Raw genomic sequence first — 15,743 nt, forward strand, 5'->3', positions numbered from 1 at the left:
TTTATTGGAAATGGGAGCTTGGGAAGCCTTCCTGGAGACTCATTAAGTATTCCTGCAGTATGAAATTTCTTTTTTCTTCTGGAGGAGTGATAGGATAGAAGCAGGTATGTACTGAAAGTGTTGGGTTTTTTGTACTCTAAACATGCATAACAACAGCAAAACTTTTCCAAAAGCTGTTTTCCTTTTTAAGGCCAGTTCTGTGAAATGTACATCATTTTAGCCAACTGCTGCTAAATGGTGGATGTAGCTTGGTCTTAAACCTCATGTAGTGGTAGAGCTCTAGGCTGTGTTCTATGATGTTGTGACATTCATCTTACTTTTTAGGTCCTTTTTAACACTCTCTTTAACACTCTACATATTATAAATATGTATTTATTTATAATATTCTCAGGGTTTTAAGGATTAGCTATGGCAGGCTTACCTCACTCAAGGCAGAAGCTCCATGACTGCTGTTAATTGTGGTTATTTAACCACTAACCTGTGAGTAGTGGCTGACCTTGGAAGTTACTCTAACTTACCTTGATGTCCTGTAGTTGCAAGCGTCTCCTGCAGGATGAGGAAGAAAAACAAGAATAGCAAATCCTCATCTCCTCTCCCTTCCTCTTTCCTAAAATACACACAAGTACTGTGGTAAAAGACCTTTGCAGTCATGCCTCAGTATTTCTGAGTTTGGGGATGTTTTATGACAGTCCCTGACATTGTTGGTATTAGATTAACCATGTTCTTTACTCTCATGTGGCAAACCTTGCCCAAATGTAGGAATAAATGTTTTGTTTTTCAGCCTGTATACACACCCAAATACCCTTAAATTAGCTGGTGTAGATGCTCATTGAATTTTGTAGTTACAGCAGAGAAGTCCTTTATGTTCACCTGAAAGAGAACAATCATTTCATTATCAGGGACAGAGGTTTTGAGGTCAGTCTTCTTCTGTTGTAGGCAATGGCGCTACAACAGCAAACAAAATCAACAAGCTCCAGCTGGAAGCCAGCAATGTTTTCTGATCCTTCTATTTCTAAATAGAAAGGCTGACACAGAAACTGCATGCTCTGGTATTTGGGAAGTATCTAATTACCAGCATTTATATATCTATTTATATATGTATATAATTTTTTTTAAATGGTTCATTCATCTGCCAGTGCTGCTCTTCATGCAGTTTGTTTCCTGTTGTGACTGCTTCACTTGTGTTATACATATAGAAAGCAACAACATTAACTTTTAGATTATAAGGCCAAGTACATGGGGTTTTCTCAGTCTCCTCTCAAAGCTTAGGAGACCTACTCTCGCTGTAGTAGTATTTCTTCAATACTGCACTTTGTACTTTAAAACTGATCCAGGGAATTTCATCTGCTTTTTCTGGGGGTGATATTCAGCCTTCCTGTGCACTGGTGACTTTAAAGAATCCAGTCATTTTCATTGGCATGCTGAGGATCTTTGTGCTTGAGTTACCAATGAAAATTTTACATTGTATTGGTTCACAAGACTGAGCCTCGAGAAACTCCACAAGTGATCTTTTCTGCCCAAACCCACTATCATCCTTCTCTCTCAAGAAACCATACTTTGATAACTGGTCTTTCAGTCAGTTTATATTTTTTTTTTTCACTTCTTTTAACTAAAAATAATTAATTACCTATCAGTAACTGCTAAAGTAACATGTTCTACTTGCCATAATACAATGTTTAGTGAAGCACAGACATATCAACTACACTGACATGGTTCTTAAGATTAACAGAGTTTGTTTCTTAGTATTAAAAATCTCTTTATTGAGAGAAAATAAAGATCAGCTGGATAAATAGGCCTATGCTTACAGCATACATGTGAAGGTGACTAATAATCAGAGTGAGAGAAGAATTTGCTTCTCAGTTATTTTCTATTTTTTCTCCTCCCCCTAATAGATTAAAAACATCTGCATTCACAGGTAGAGACACCTGACTAGAAACTTTATTCTGCCCTACACTTCAATGAATGTGATTAATTTTTCTGAGTGGATTCTAATTAATAATTGCTGTTGTCTGTGGGTCTGTAGCCAGCCTCCTGGCAAACACAGCTGCCTCTTTGTGAAGAGACCTGCCAAATTCATGTGAGTTTAAGCAGTAAAGTGAAAGATGGTTATGTGAAAGATGGTTATGAAAGAGAGAGTGCAAGAGGGAGAATGACTAACATCAAGACTGGTGTGTTGTATCTGCTTTGGAGTTATTTATTTCATGGGAATGTAAATCTGCTTTCAGAGAACGTCTTTTTAAAGATGGTGTAACTTCAGAACCTCTGCATATTTGCTGTAACTTTGCCATTGTAACTGTGTTTATTCCATAACTTTTGTTTCAAAACAACTGTTGCTAAAAAACAATTTTGTGGGGTTTTTTCCTGAGTTCTGGTTAGAATTCTGGTATCAGTAACCGTGGTGATTTTTTCATAAAGCTGCTTAATGATTTTCCTTTGAAGGCTTGTGAGCCCTTATTTTTAAGTAACTAAATTTATATTTTATTAGAGAACTTGGTTTGTTGGCAGATTTAGTAATATTTTCTGAGCATATGTTTGATGGGTTGAACAGGATAAAAGAGTTTCATAGATGCCTTTGTAGAGGATAAAGGGCAGAGGCTCAGATCATTTTTATGCATGAATTTTCACTGACAAGAAATGAGGTTCTAATCCTGCAACAGGAGTGAGCACAGGGAATCATTTTACTTGTGGAGTTTCTCACTGAAATCTGTGACCAGCTCAGAGCAATGACAAAATTTTTTCTTTTTCCCCCAGCTTCACAACTTTCATTCTGTTGCTGTTACAGGCAAGCCCCTAATGCTTCCCATAACATAAAAATGCTGACTTGAACGTATGAAGGGAACATTTTTAAAATACAGACTAAACGTTGTTGAATAATAAAACCTGCAAAAAAAATCTAGGGTATGTACAGACATGGAAAGAAAAAGTTTATCTGACTTAGGCCTGTGCAGTTAGATTCCCTTGAAAAATGTTCCCTAATGAAGGTTAAGCAAGTGCACACAGTTCAAGTGCTGTGCAGCTGAGTTAACCCTGGAGAAAGAATTGCTCTGCGTTGGAAGTCTGAAGAATGGCAGAATTTGGGTGGGAACAGCTTTTGTTTTGCATTCTCATCCCAGTATTTCCCACCAGAAATGGGGAAGTGGGATGGCCACCTGTGCATTCTTAGGCAGGGCAGAGCGTGACGGTGTTCACAGGGGTTCTTGGGTTGAGGGAAGAGATGAGGATCTGACTCCATGTTTCAGAAGGCTTGATTTATTATTTTATGATATATATTACATTAAAACTATACTAAAAGAATAGAAGAAAACATTTCCTCAGAAAGCTAGCTAAGAAAAGAAAACAAAAAAGGAATGATAACAAAAGCTTGTGTCTTGGACTCTGCCTGAGGTTTGAGCTAGCTGGGCTGTGATTGGCCATTAATTACAAACATCCAACATGGGCCAATCCCAGATGCACCTGTTGCATTCCACAGCAGCAGATAATCAATGTTTGCATTTTGTTCCTGAGGTCTCCCAGCTTCTCAGGATGGAAAAATCCTAAAGAAAGGATTTTTCATAAAAGTTGTCTGCAATAGCAGAGTACAAATATGTTCATTGTGTACATTGGTTCAGGGCTCAAGCAAAAGTCAGGTAGGTGACATCATGTTTTAATGGATTCCTCCATTAATTTAGACACTAACTCAGGAAAGATATTCTTACCCTTTGAGTTTTTTCTAAAACTCCTGAATGCAAAGCCCTGTGGATTTCCCTGCTTCCCCACTTGCTAAATTTATATTAGCCTGCACCATTTGCATTAGACGCACATTTTTCTAGAAAAACCTTGCTCAAAATGCTGTTTTAGCAAGAAACATCATTATCTGTATTGGGCTTATGGGGTTAAGCTGTTTTTTTAAGGGGGAAGGCAAAGAGGTGGTGGGCTTGGCCTCTGTGGGTTCCAGCCAACCCTAAAGGGAACCCACCTAAGGACACAGCTGAGCTCACTAGTAATGATGGTGATGGTCCCACTGTGAAAATGCTTTTAAGGTTAGAAAAGACCAAAGGGAGGAGCAAAACCTCCTGAAGTCGGAGGTTAGATATAAAGTCTCTTAAGTATTTGGATCTTGTCAGAAAATTTCTAAGTATTTCCAGCAAAGACAGAAAGTGAGCATCCGGATGTTTGTCTAGCCATCTCCTAGTTTCTGAGAGGACAAGGGAAAAAGCAATGACAAGGTAATCTCTGCTCTCTGGAGCAACTTCAGACAGTGGATATACTCACCTAAGAGTATGTTATCTCCCCAAAAGAACAGGAGCCTCTGAATAAGCCTGCCCTACAGCCTGTGCACCCCTGGGTTGAAGCTGATCTTTGAAAATGGGGTGTGAAGGTTTTTTTCTGGAGCTTGTAAATGTTTTGTTCCTTTTTTGCATTAATTTGCCACCACCCATATCAGGAACTAAATATTTATTGTGATTTGGAATAACTGAATTTCTCATAGTCTGGTTTGTTTAGCCTGGGTTGTTAAGTGGTTTTCCTGTCTTTGTAAAGCTCTCAGCTTCCTCACTCTTGTTCCTATTTTCCAACTCCTGTCTCACAAAAGAAATAAATTGACTGCCCAAATGTAGCTTTGAGTTTTTCCCTAGTTGTGACTGAGGCCAGTTCAATTCTTGGTCCTGCTGGGTGCGAGTAGATGTGTGCTTTTCATTATCCATCTCTACAGAGTAGCAGCAGAGCAACAATATCTTAATGGCACAGTATGATTCTTCTAACTTGCTTTAGAACAATATTCAGAGTCACCCTGAAGTCACAAAAAAATATATCCTGGAAATGAGAAGCTACTCCCCATCTGTGAGAGAATTAACATATATAAGGGGAAACATCAAAAAGACTACATTTTTAGTAGCAGTAAATAATTACTCATTTCCAATTAACTTCAAAATTATTTCAAAATGAAGCCACAGACCAAGCCTTTGTGATGACCAGCAGAGCTGGGGTTGTGACTAGCTGACATGCAGCCTATGTGATGTTAGCTTCATCCAGGTTTGGATTTGCAAGAGATGAGGATTTACTTTGTAACACGCTTTTTCTTTGACTCCTGATGCTGTCCCTCTGCCAGTTGTTTTGTTGTACTTCCCTAGGGTGACTTCATTTTATTACTTGAAAGAACATTAATTAGGAAAGGTTAATAAATGGCAGATGAATTCAGTTAATTAGTTCACTGAATAGTTTGAACACTTCTACTTGCTGGAGATATTCATGCAGCATTTGCACAGTGAATACTTCTCTGCACTTTGGTCAGTAAACTCTTCTCCAAAGCAAACCTGGGCATGGGAAATGTCAGTGCTCAGCTGCTAACTTTGGGCAGCCTCAGTTTGTCTGTTCAGTCATGAGCTATGGATGCAAGGCAGAGAGGTGAGCCCCCAAATGGAAGGAAGCTTGGACCATCCGGATGCTTCCTCACCCTACAAAAACTTGTGGTCAGAAATGTTCTGTATTTTGTTGTGCTTTTGAGAACTGTAAGTTGCTTAGATGCTGAAATTTGTGGTTTCATAGATATGGTTTCTCTTTCTGGCTTCTGTGATGATCAGTGAATTTTACCTACCATCCAGATCTTTCTAGACAAACTTAAAAAACTCTAGTTGCTTAGCAAATTTCAGCTCATTTTTGGTGTTCTCTGTCTAGCTATGACAAGTTTTGTCTGAAAACAAGTTATCCTCTTCGTGTTTCCTACCTCCCTCAAAACACAGTTGGTTCAGCCTTGATTTATCTGTTTCTGTGCTCCTTTTTAATGTCTGGCATGGGCAAATATATTTATGTAGTTTAATTTTTGCATGGAGTACTGTATTCTCTTTTTACAGTAATTTCAAAATTAGCTTCCTCTGCCTGAGTTGAGAGCTATTAAGCACATAAAGCGCTACAGAGCTAGAAACTATCCAAAAATAAGACAAGAAATAAAGAAAAGCCTTTGGTTTATTCTCTTTTCTGAAGAGCTCATAACAATGAGGATTTTAATATTGGACTGCATTTTCTCCTTGAGGCTTTTCTGTTTACTATATGTTTATGACACCAGATTCTGTTCAGAAAATAGCTCAGAGGCAAGAGAGAATGTTTCATTGATTGTCTAGTCCTGACAGATAAATGCTGTTACCTGATGCCTTCGTGAAGACAATCACTTCCAATCTGGTTTGGCTTTTGTAGGGACTTGGTGAATACTTATTTATTGCATTTTTAAGATAAAATACTTGGGCACTCCAAAGAGTAAGGACTCTTCTCCAAAGAGAGAACCTTTGCTACTTGGCTGAATTTCCTCAAAGTGGCTGCAGCAGAATGAATAAGCTCTTCTAGAAAGGAAGAGATTTAGAGCTGACCCTCTTTAGCTTGAGGGGCAAATTTGCTAATACATTAATTCAGTGTTTGGCAGGCCTAGGTTCAAAGAACATACTTCTACATCTTTAGACAATCTGCAGGAATGACTGAAGCATTTTATTTTGGTTTTGAGTAGGAGAGAGAAAACCAGTGTTTGGATACAAGTAAATTGCTTTCAGCACAGAACTGAAATGGCTTTCTTTTTCATTTCTTTCCCACTGCCCCCTTCTGTTCCTGCTTTTTACACAACATCAGTCACTAATTGACCTTTTGCCTTTACTGATTGTATGGGACCAGCTGGGAGGATGATGTGAATACAATTATGGGCTCTACCTGTAGAAGAAACATTTGTGGAATGCAAGGTAACAGTGGGATGACACATGAAGAAAATTGGGAAGCTGACACTTGTGCCATAGAGAAATTAAGCACTTGATACAGGGTTGTGAAGCCTGAAATTGGGGAATAGTAATTTATCATCTGTTCCTAAAATATTGAGGTTTCTACAGAAATATTTAGGATAGCAGGGAATTGGATTTTTTTCCCAATGGTGGTTAATCCCTTATGGTACAAGGTTTGTTTTTTTTTTTTTTTTTTTTTTTTTAATATTGATTTTTTTTTCCCCAATGGATCATTTGCACTCCATTTCTTTTCATCCCAAAAGCTAAAATTTCTCTTCTGTCCTGTATAGTGTCAAATACTGCTTGAAAAATGTGGTAAATACCTCACGCTGTCAGGGTTGATGACAACATAATGATGATGTTAAACATTTATTTGGGCACATCATGATTAAGAATTTCACAGGAGAAGGTTAATCTGACTCTAAGCCAATCCTGTAAATCAGAATTAGCATCTTGTAAATTCTTACAGCAGTGGTCATATGGCATTTGCATCTGTACTGGCACCTGAGGGAAAAAAGTTTAATCTTGTGATATCTGAAGACTCTCAATTTGAGTTGAGTTTTCTAAAATTCTTCAGAAGTGTTGTTTCTGTAAGAGGGTCATACTACCATACCCATTGAATAATAAAATTAAGTCTTCTTCAAGCACAGAAAAAGGCATGGTGTTACTATTTGGCCCAAAAGCAAATGATTGCTTATAAATACCTATTTTAAAAAATAAAACAAAGTAAAATACTCTGAGTGGGAGGAAAAAATAAATTGTCTATGCAAAATTGCATTTGGAAAAAGATTTGTTGGGAACTTCTTAGTTCTTAAGAAGGATGTGCCTGGTAATTTTCTCTCAAGAAGAAACTTCCCCTTTCCTGGAATTAAGCAAATCCTTCCTGCAGCTTTTCTTCATCAACTAAAACCTCTCTGAGTTGACCTCTTATCATCTTGCCATAAATAACAGAGAAGAGGGTTCAGAGAGAGAGTCAGAGAATGACTTTATGAACGTGCGTTTCTGTTTGATCATCCCGCTCTATCAGCCTGCTGTTAAAAACACAACAATAAAAAAGCCTGTCAGCCTGGCTGTCTCCATGGCTGTCTGCATGCCTTTCCCAGCAGCGCTGCCTGTCAAGCTCATTATTCTTCCCCTGAGCTGGTTTGACCCACTCTTGTGCACTTTTGCTGGGCTGATAAAGTTAGTGGGATCTTGTCTCTTGGGAAATGCATTTAGAAGGATAAGTTAATTCTGCTTCTCTCCAGTAAGCACTTCTGCCTGCCTTCTCCAGGGCCAGTCTGTCTGAGTAGCCTAAATTGCTTATCCTGGAGGTAATGAGGTTTGCAAGGCCACAGCTGAAACCTTCCCTTTTCTCTACTTATCCTGCTTTCTACTGTAAGAGATGACAGAATATTTTGCTGAAGCCAAAAGAGTTGTTAAGATAAAGAGTGAAGGTTTTTGGCTCTGTGTGGTGTTGTTTGTGGCTTGGATTTGTTCTGGTTGATCTGTTGGGTGTTGCTGTGAGCTGGGAGAGGGGCAAAATTGAAGAAAGGACCAAAAAGGAAGAAGAATGAGAGGGGAAGGGACAGAAGAGTAGGTGGTCAGGAAAGAATAAAAGTTCCTGAATATCCATCCAATGGGAAAGGGGACAGGGACCATCCCTGGACAGAAAAGAGTAGAGAAGTTATTTTGTTGGACAGTGTGCATTGCAGACTTCTTTTATGGAAAATCTTTTCCTTAGGATTTTCCTCCCAACAAAATGCAAACATTGATTATCTGCTGCTGTGGAATCCAACAGGTGATTGGCCCATGTTGGATGTTTGTAATTAATGGCCAATCACAGTCAGCTGGCTCGGACAGAGAGCCGAGCCACAAACCTTTGTTATCATTCTTTGCTATTCTATTCTTAGCTAGCCTGTTGATGAAATCCTTTCTTCTATTCTTTTAGTATAGTTTTAATGTAATATGTGTATCATAAAATAATAAATCAAGCCTTGTGAAACATGGAGTCAGATCCTCATCTCTTCCGTATCCTAAGACCCCTGTGAACACGGTCACTTGTGTGTTTGGCTCTTGGGGGAGAGTGAAACATAAGTTGAACATTATTTTACTAATAAACAGATTACTTTTGCTTCAATGACTTTGTCCCCATTTAATTGTATCTAAAAGTTAGTTAATTTCTGTGATGGTGTTCACAGGGGTTTTTGTTTGAGGGAAGAGACGAGGATCTGACTCCCTATTTCAGAAGGCTTGATTTATTATTTTATGATATATATTACATTAAAACTATACTAAAAGAGTAGAAGAAAGGATTTCCTCAGAAGGCTGGCTAAGAATAGAATAGCAAAGAATGATAACAAAGGTTTGTGGCTCGGCTCTCTGTCCGAGCCAGCTGACTGTGATTGGCCATTAATTACAAACATCCAACATAGGCCAGTCACAGATGCACCTGTTGCATTCCACAGCAGCAGATAATCAATGTTTGTGTTTTGTTCCTGAGGCCTCCCAGCTTCTCAGGAGGAAAAATCCTAAGGAAAGGATTTTTCATAAAAGATGTCTGCGATACATTTCTAACACTACCACTGCAGTTTGGTTTGAGGGATGGGTTCTTAAGAGCCTAGAAAACAGAGAACAGCTAAATCGAGGGAAGTCTGTAGAAAACTTATTGTTGTTGCTGGTTTAAAAAGTAAACCAAGAAGTTTCTATAGCAGTATGTAGTGTTGCAGAGAAGGGTTTTCAGCTTATGAAGGGAAATCCATGTTTGGCAACCAGAACTGAAAACTGGATCAGGCACCAACAAATGGCTCCTACGAATGGTAACTTTTTTCATTACAGTCGTTCAGTCCCACAAACAAAAATAAGTTTCCATTTCACTGAGCTTCAAGTGTTTAATTGCTTTTTTCATAAACTTTTTTGAAAGCCTCTGTAATATAGATCTTGAAAACATTCCTCTGGAAGAAAAAAGTTCTGTTTTCATGAGGAGTGACATGTTAATTGCCTGCAGACAGCTTGTTGGACTAATGAGTAAAATAACCTAATAACTAATTGAAACTCCATTGAAATGAAGTCATTAAGAAAGAAGTATCATATCTAAGTAAATTAACTCCATTTTCTATCCTGAATTATCTAGCTGTTGTGCTTTGATCACAGCTGAATTGCATCATTAACTAACTAAAAGTGAAACCTATTAATAATTGCAAGCTCTTTTATAAAGATTTTTTTCCCCTTTTCGTGAGACATTTAAAAAAGGGGTCCTGGCTCTTTGAAAAATTTCCTCTGCAAGTGTTTAAGGATAGGGGAATGACAAAAATGATGACATTATTCAGGAACAGATCCTTTAAATTAGAGCTAGTTGGAAACTGCGCAGCAAAACAAGACTTTGGATGTGAAATATTTTTTTATTACTTGAAATGCCTTGCAGAAAACAAAATAAAGCAAATCCTACTGGCTTTTTACCCATTCTCATGTTTGTTCTGTTGGAAATCTGAGCTTTTAAGGCTTTAGGCAGCCTTTTCAGAAGGAGGTTGGGGTCATTTTTCAGCTCTCTGGTGTGTGCTGTGTCCCATGTTCCATTCCATGGGAATGCAATTGGCTTGAACCAAGAGCTGAACCTCTCAGGAGGACTGTTACAGGACTGATGATCTTGGCTGGGTCATAATGGGTCAGATTCCAAGATATTCCCTAGGGGACTTGAAATCTCTTTATTTCCAGGTCCCCTGCGGGGAGCTGGGAACTCTTAAAGCTTCAATTTGTGTTTAAGATTTAGGGATAGGGAGGGAGCTGAGCACCTACAAATCTTGTGAGAGAAAAATAAAGGCTTAAAGGTGATTGAGACATCTGTGAGCTGTGAATTTCAAACCTCTTCAGGTCTTCTCTCTAAATACTTATTTCACGCTTTCAGATTAGTGAAGGTTTTTTTTCAGGTATCTAATAATCTGGAAATCAGTGAATTCAAAAATTCAGTCCAGCTTCCTAACTCTTTAGCTCTTGATGGAATGTCATGCTTTTCAGGTAATCTCAGGGGGTGATTCTATGTTTGGAGTAAGCTCCTGTAGACTGAAATGCCCAAAAGTCTGCGTGCTCAAGTGAGATCTACCTAGACCTCACAAAAGACAATGATGCAAGAACAGATAAATCAGATTCTGTTCTTCTAGTCTAGAGGGAAGCATGTCCTTCCATGGAAGAGTTTAGTTTGGATCCTGTCTGAAAACTCTGTGCCTAGACAAATGGTTTCTCATGAGAGACTGAATCCTTTTAGTGCTCTTAGGATAAGGGAGGCAGGACATTAAGAACTCGAGCAATATCTGTCTCAACTTTGTTATTTTTGCTCAGGAAGAAGCTAATTATTGGGTTTAGAGTACTGGAGTCTTTCTGTTGTGTGTTAAAACAGCCGAGTTTTTGCATGGGATAAATATTGTTTGGTCAGAGAACGTGGTTCCACATTTGAGGTTACAGAAATTACCATTTTATAATAATTCAGTCAAAACTTTTAAAACTGAAGTCCCATATTTTTAGTCACATGGTCTGTTCATGTGTTTTCTCTTAAGCTACAGGAAAGAAACACTGAAAGAAAGGTGGGAAAAGAATCCTGATGGAATCCTTATGACAGCACCATGTCTCATTCACCTTCATGAAATATGTAAAACTTCAAAGTGCCTACACTTAGAGCTACCTTTGCAAAGATATGAGCATGTCTTTAGGTGATCTGCAAGAATATGGAAGCCTTAATTATTTCATTGTCATTAACACTTTCTTTTGCTCAAAAGTCGTGTGGATTTCCCACATTTCGCCTTCTCTTCCCTGATAGAATGACTTCTGTGGTAAACCCAAGAGTAAGTAATCTTCCAGTAAATCCAGCTTTGTCTCTGTAAAATTTTCTTGCTATCTTCCCTCCCTACAAATCTGAATTAAGCACCTTGCCTATTTACAGGGAACTGATCCTGCAAAATGCTGAAAATATCTCTTTCTACATGTAATGATGGACTTTGACTGAGTTCATAAAACATATTCTGGTCCTGTAGCACTAAAACTAATGTCAAAGTAAAAAAAAAAAAAAATAAATTATTGAGTGTGGGTACTGAAAGATAAGACACAAATTGAATCTTTGGGTAAAATTAAAACATCCATTAATGACATACTTAGCTGCAATTTATTCTCAAAATGAGTCAAAACCAGCACCGAAGTGGTAGGTGAGATTTGTGCTGGCCCATTGCCCAGAGGTGAATTCTGATTTATTTGCTAGTGTTGCTTAATTGGTAGGTCAACAAATGTGGGGCTGGTTCAATTTATAAATGCTGTCAAAATGACAGAAACAGAGACTTGGCAATGAGGTATGGGGAAAATTAAAGGAATCCCTTGAAATAAGCACTTATCCTGTGAAATTCCTTCCTTCTAAAAAAAAACAAAACTAACCACAAATCTCTGCATGGTTTTTTTGTTTGGTTGCCTTTTTTTCCCTCCTCTTTAGAATTGCTTTGAGGTGTTCCTTTAAAATATATAAACCTACATTATCACCTATGTAAAAAATGCAGTTTTTAAATAGAGCTTTTAGAAAATAGGTAGGCAGTTAGGATTTAACATATGTCAGGAGTAATCCACACTTAGCAGAAGAAAAAAAGTAATTTATTAAGAAAACACTCTCATATGCCCAGTAAGACTTCTTTAGTACAAAATGCTTTACAAGAACAAACTACAACTTAAACTGGCACATATTTTGTCCATAACACCCAAATAATTTCCCAAGGCAGCAATTTATGTTGATTGTTTAAAATGCAGCATGAATGATTATGGGGTGACAAAGACTAACAAGACTTTATTGCTGCTCAATTGGGACTTAGAAGATTATGTATTTTGTGAAAGACTATTTAAAGGAAATTCTATTCAAGAAAACTGGAAAAAAAAATCAACGTGGTAAAGCTCATTAATTTTAAATCTGAATTAGCTATTAATTCACATGGTTCTGTTTTCAAAGTTGTGAAAGTAAAATATTGTTATCTTCTTAATAAAATTGTAGGAATGATAAAATGTAAAGTCGAATTTTTTTTTTTTGCAGGAAATCATTATTTGTACTTCTATTTACTGCTGAGTAGCAGTTTCCACAGCAGAGAAACTTAGTATAATTATAGGCACTTATTTTGTGCCTGCCATTTCTTCTTAAAAGTATTCCATGATTCTGGAAACCCAGAAAATATTTTTTCTGTCCATAAATATTCTATGTGATTATATACTTATGTTTATGCTTATCTCAGTTTAGGAGTTGTAATTTTACTAGTGGTATGTAAAAATTTGAACAATTAGCATTTAAAAAAGTTTTTTCCCATAAAAAGGTATTTCCCACAGATTTTTTTTTTCAGCTGAGCTTCCTACTTATGCAGTACTAATTATGTCTTTAATAAGAAAATATGTAGCCTAACCTTCTCACGGAAGAAGCAATTCTAGAACGTAATATGGAGAAATTGTGTACAAATTTGTAAAAATCTGTACAAATACAGCTCTAAGAAAAACAGTTTTCAAAGATTTTGGTGTATCTGAACAGCTCTTGAAGTGTGCATGGAATCTTCTCTTCTGGCATTTTGCAATCACTCAATATACTGCATTTGCTGCATATGGCAATTTTAAACTTGAAGAGCATTGAACGAGAGGAGAAAATATAAAGTATGTTCTGCATTTAAAAATAGTTGGTGAGATCTGAATGTTGTCTGGAAACAGAACTATTTAGCTCCAACAAAGATTGGCACAGCTAGAAGTGCTTGAGCATTCTGTTTTCTGCCTAGGTCAGTCTTAGAGCTCTCTGTTAAGTCACTACTAAATGTAGCACATAAAACTTAATGCAAGGACACAAAATCCAGGTCTGTAGACATACATTGGTAAACTATCTCCTACAATTGTATTGATTGGAGGAATTGTCACTGGTTTCTGCAATTAAGATTATAAAAGGTACTGGAAGGATCAGCTGCTGTAGACAAGTAAGTGTACCTCAAATTATTTAGAAGAAAATTTCCACTCTACAGGAATTCTATCTCTTCTTTATCCCTTTGTTGTTGTGTTTTGTTTCAGTCCTTTAATAAAAAGAGATCTGCTTTGCCATGTATCATTCCTAAAAGTTATTGCATTGTCATTGAACATTGGAACAATTTTGGAAGTCCATAGTATTTAGTTATCTGTTATTCTCATGAGTTGTCTCTGAAGAATTCTGAACAAAGGCAGAGATATTCTCTTAGTGCTCTGCTTTTGTGGGTCAGTTTGAAATAGATAACCCAGTTCCTGGTCCCATTTCATGGGATAACAAAGCTTGGTGAGAGAAGGCCCCAGTTTCCTGATTTGACTTGGGACTCCCAACATATCAACTAATTTCACACTCCCGTTGTCTTGCAAGTTGAGTCATAGCAACTTTGCAAAGAGGAGGAATCACTGGGTAAGATTACTGGATTTTGTAGGGTTGGTTTTTAATCCCTGCTGAAATGCGTTATCCCAGAGGCACTGCCACTGCTGCTGGGATCAGCTTTGGCCAGCAGCAGGTCCTTCTTGGAGCTGTCTGGCATTTTTTCCGTGGGACACAGAAACTTGTCTGGGACTCCAAACACTTCTGGAGAAATCATCCATGTAACCACCCTGTTGCTAAAACCTTGCCACACAAACCCAATATGGTGCCAAACAAGGTAGAAAGTAGTGATGCAGTTAACCTCCCTCTCCAAGGGAGTAGAGATTCATGTGTCTTGTTTTTCAGTAGAGAATATTAGCTGGCAATTATAGGTTGTTTCAGTTAGAGAAATACTTCTTTTTTGGTCAGTCTTTCTATGTGCAGCAAATAATTAAATTACAATGCAAAAAACACTACCTTCTGTTCAGCAAAGGGGAAGAGGGTCAATGCATGCTTATGTGTTATTTTTTTAAAACCTGTTTCTAAAGAAACTGTATTAGAATAAAACAAAATTATGTAAAGAAGGAAAAAGTTACAGTACTTGTGAAATATAATTATGGGAGTAAAAGCTGCAGAAAGTACTCCTGTAAGCAGTGGTTCTAATATTGGAACCTAGAACTAGAAAACTTTGCTCCACAAGAGGTGGGTGTAAAAAGTAATGCCTCCATCAGGTGTCTGAGGAAGGGTGGAAATAGATTCGTGTCTTTGTCAGAGCACTTGGAGGCTTTTGACTAGCTAAAGGTTAGAAAAGCAAGAACAAAAAGGCATTAAACTAAGTAGCTAGTATTGCTAGTAGCCAGTTAACTGTGGTTTTTATCACAAATTTTATAAAAAATATTCATTTTTCCAAGTAACAATGTAGGTATTTAATTCTTACCAGTGTACAGCTATCCATCCATCCATCCTAAATGTTCACTGGTGATTTTCCACTCAAACTGTGAGGATGGTGTTTAAATTTATGTAGTTCCAAATGAGATGGGAAACGGTAAGATTTCTTGAAAAACACAGACCTTTAGAATGTACAGCATGAGTGCCACCATTTTCTACAAAGATGCTGTTCTTCTGATGCTGCTTCAACTGTTAAGTCCACAGATATGTTATGTTTAAAATCTGTGGCTAAGCTGTGTGTGTTTTAAGTGAAACTGTTTTCATTAGGGAAATTTCAGTATGTATTGTGGTGCCTGTGCAACTGCTTTGTGACTATATGTTCAGATAAAATCACCCATTGCACACTAACAAAAATGTGGTGTTCTCCATTGGGCGAAGCCCTTGGGAACATTCAGGCTGAACAGCTTCAAATAATTTCATGGTTTTCCCCTTTATGGGGAACTGGTATCTACTAATAGCATATATTTGTGTAAGTACTTAATTGTTGGGCTTTTTTTGGCTGTCATTTAGGAATCTGAAAATGATTATTAAATTCCATGTTGTAAGTTCCATACTAATTAAAACTTTCTAAGCAAAAGAATGTGTTCCTGAACACTTTGGCTTTGGGGAAAAAAATTAAATGAAAACAAATGAATGATTATATGATGTAATGATTTTATGATTTGCCTGTTCTGATGATAAAAAACAGCCTAAGAGTAGTTTTGTGATACTTCAGTAAC

This window comes from Ammospiza caudacuta, chromosome 4 (genome assembly GCF_027887145.1).
Source record: "Ammospiza caudacuta isolate bAmmCau1 chromosome 4, bAmmCau1.pri, whole genome shotgun sequence".
In the NCBI taxonomy this organism is placed as follows: Eukaryota; Metazoa; Chordata; class Aves; order Passeriformes; family Passerellidae; genus Ammospiza; species Ammospiza caudacuta.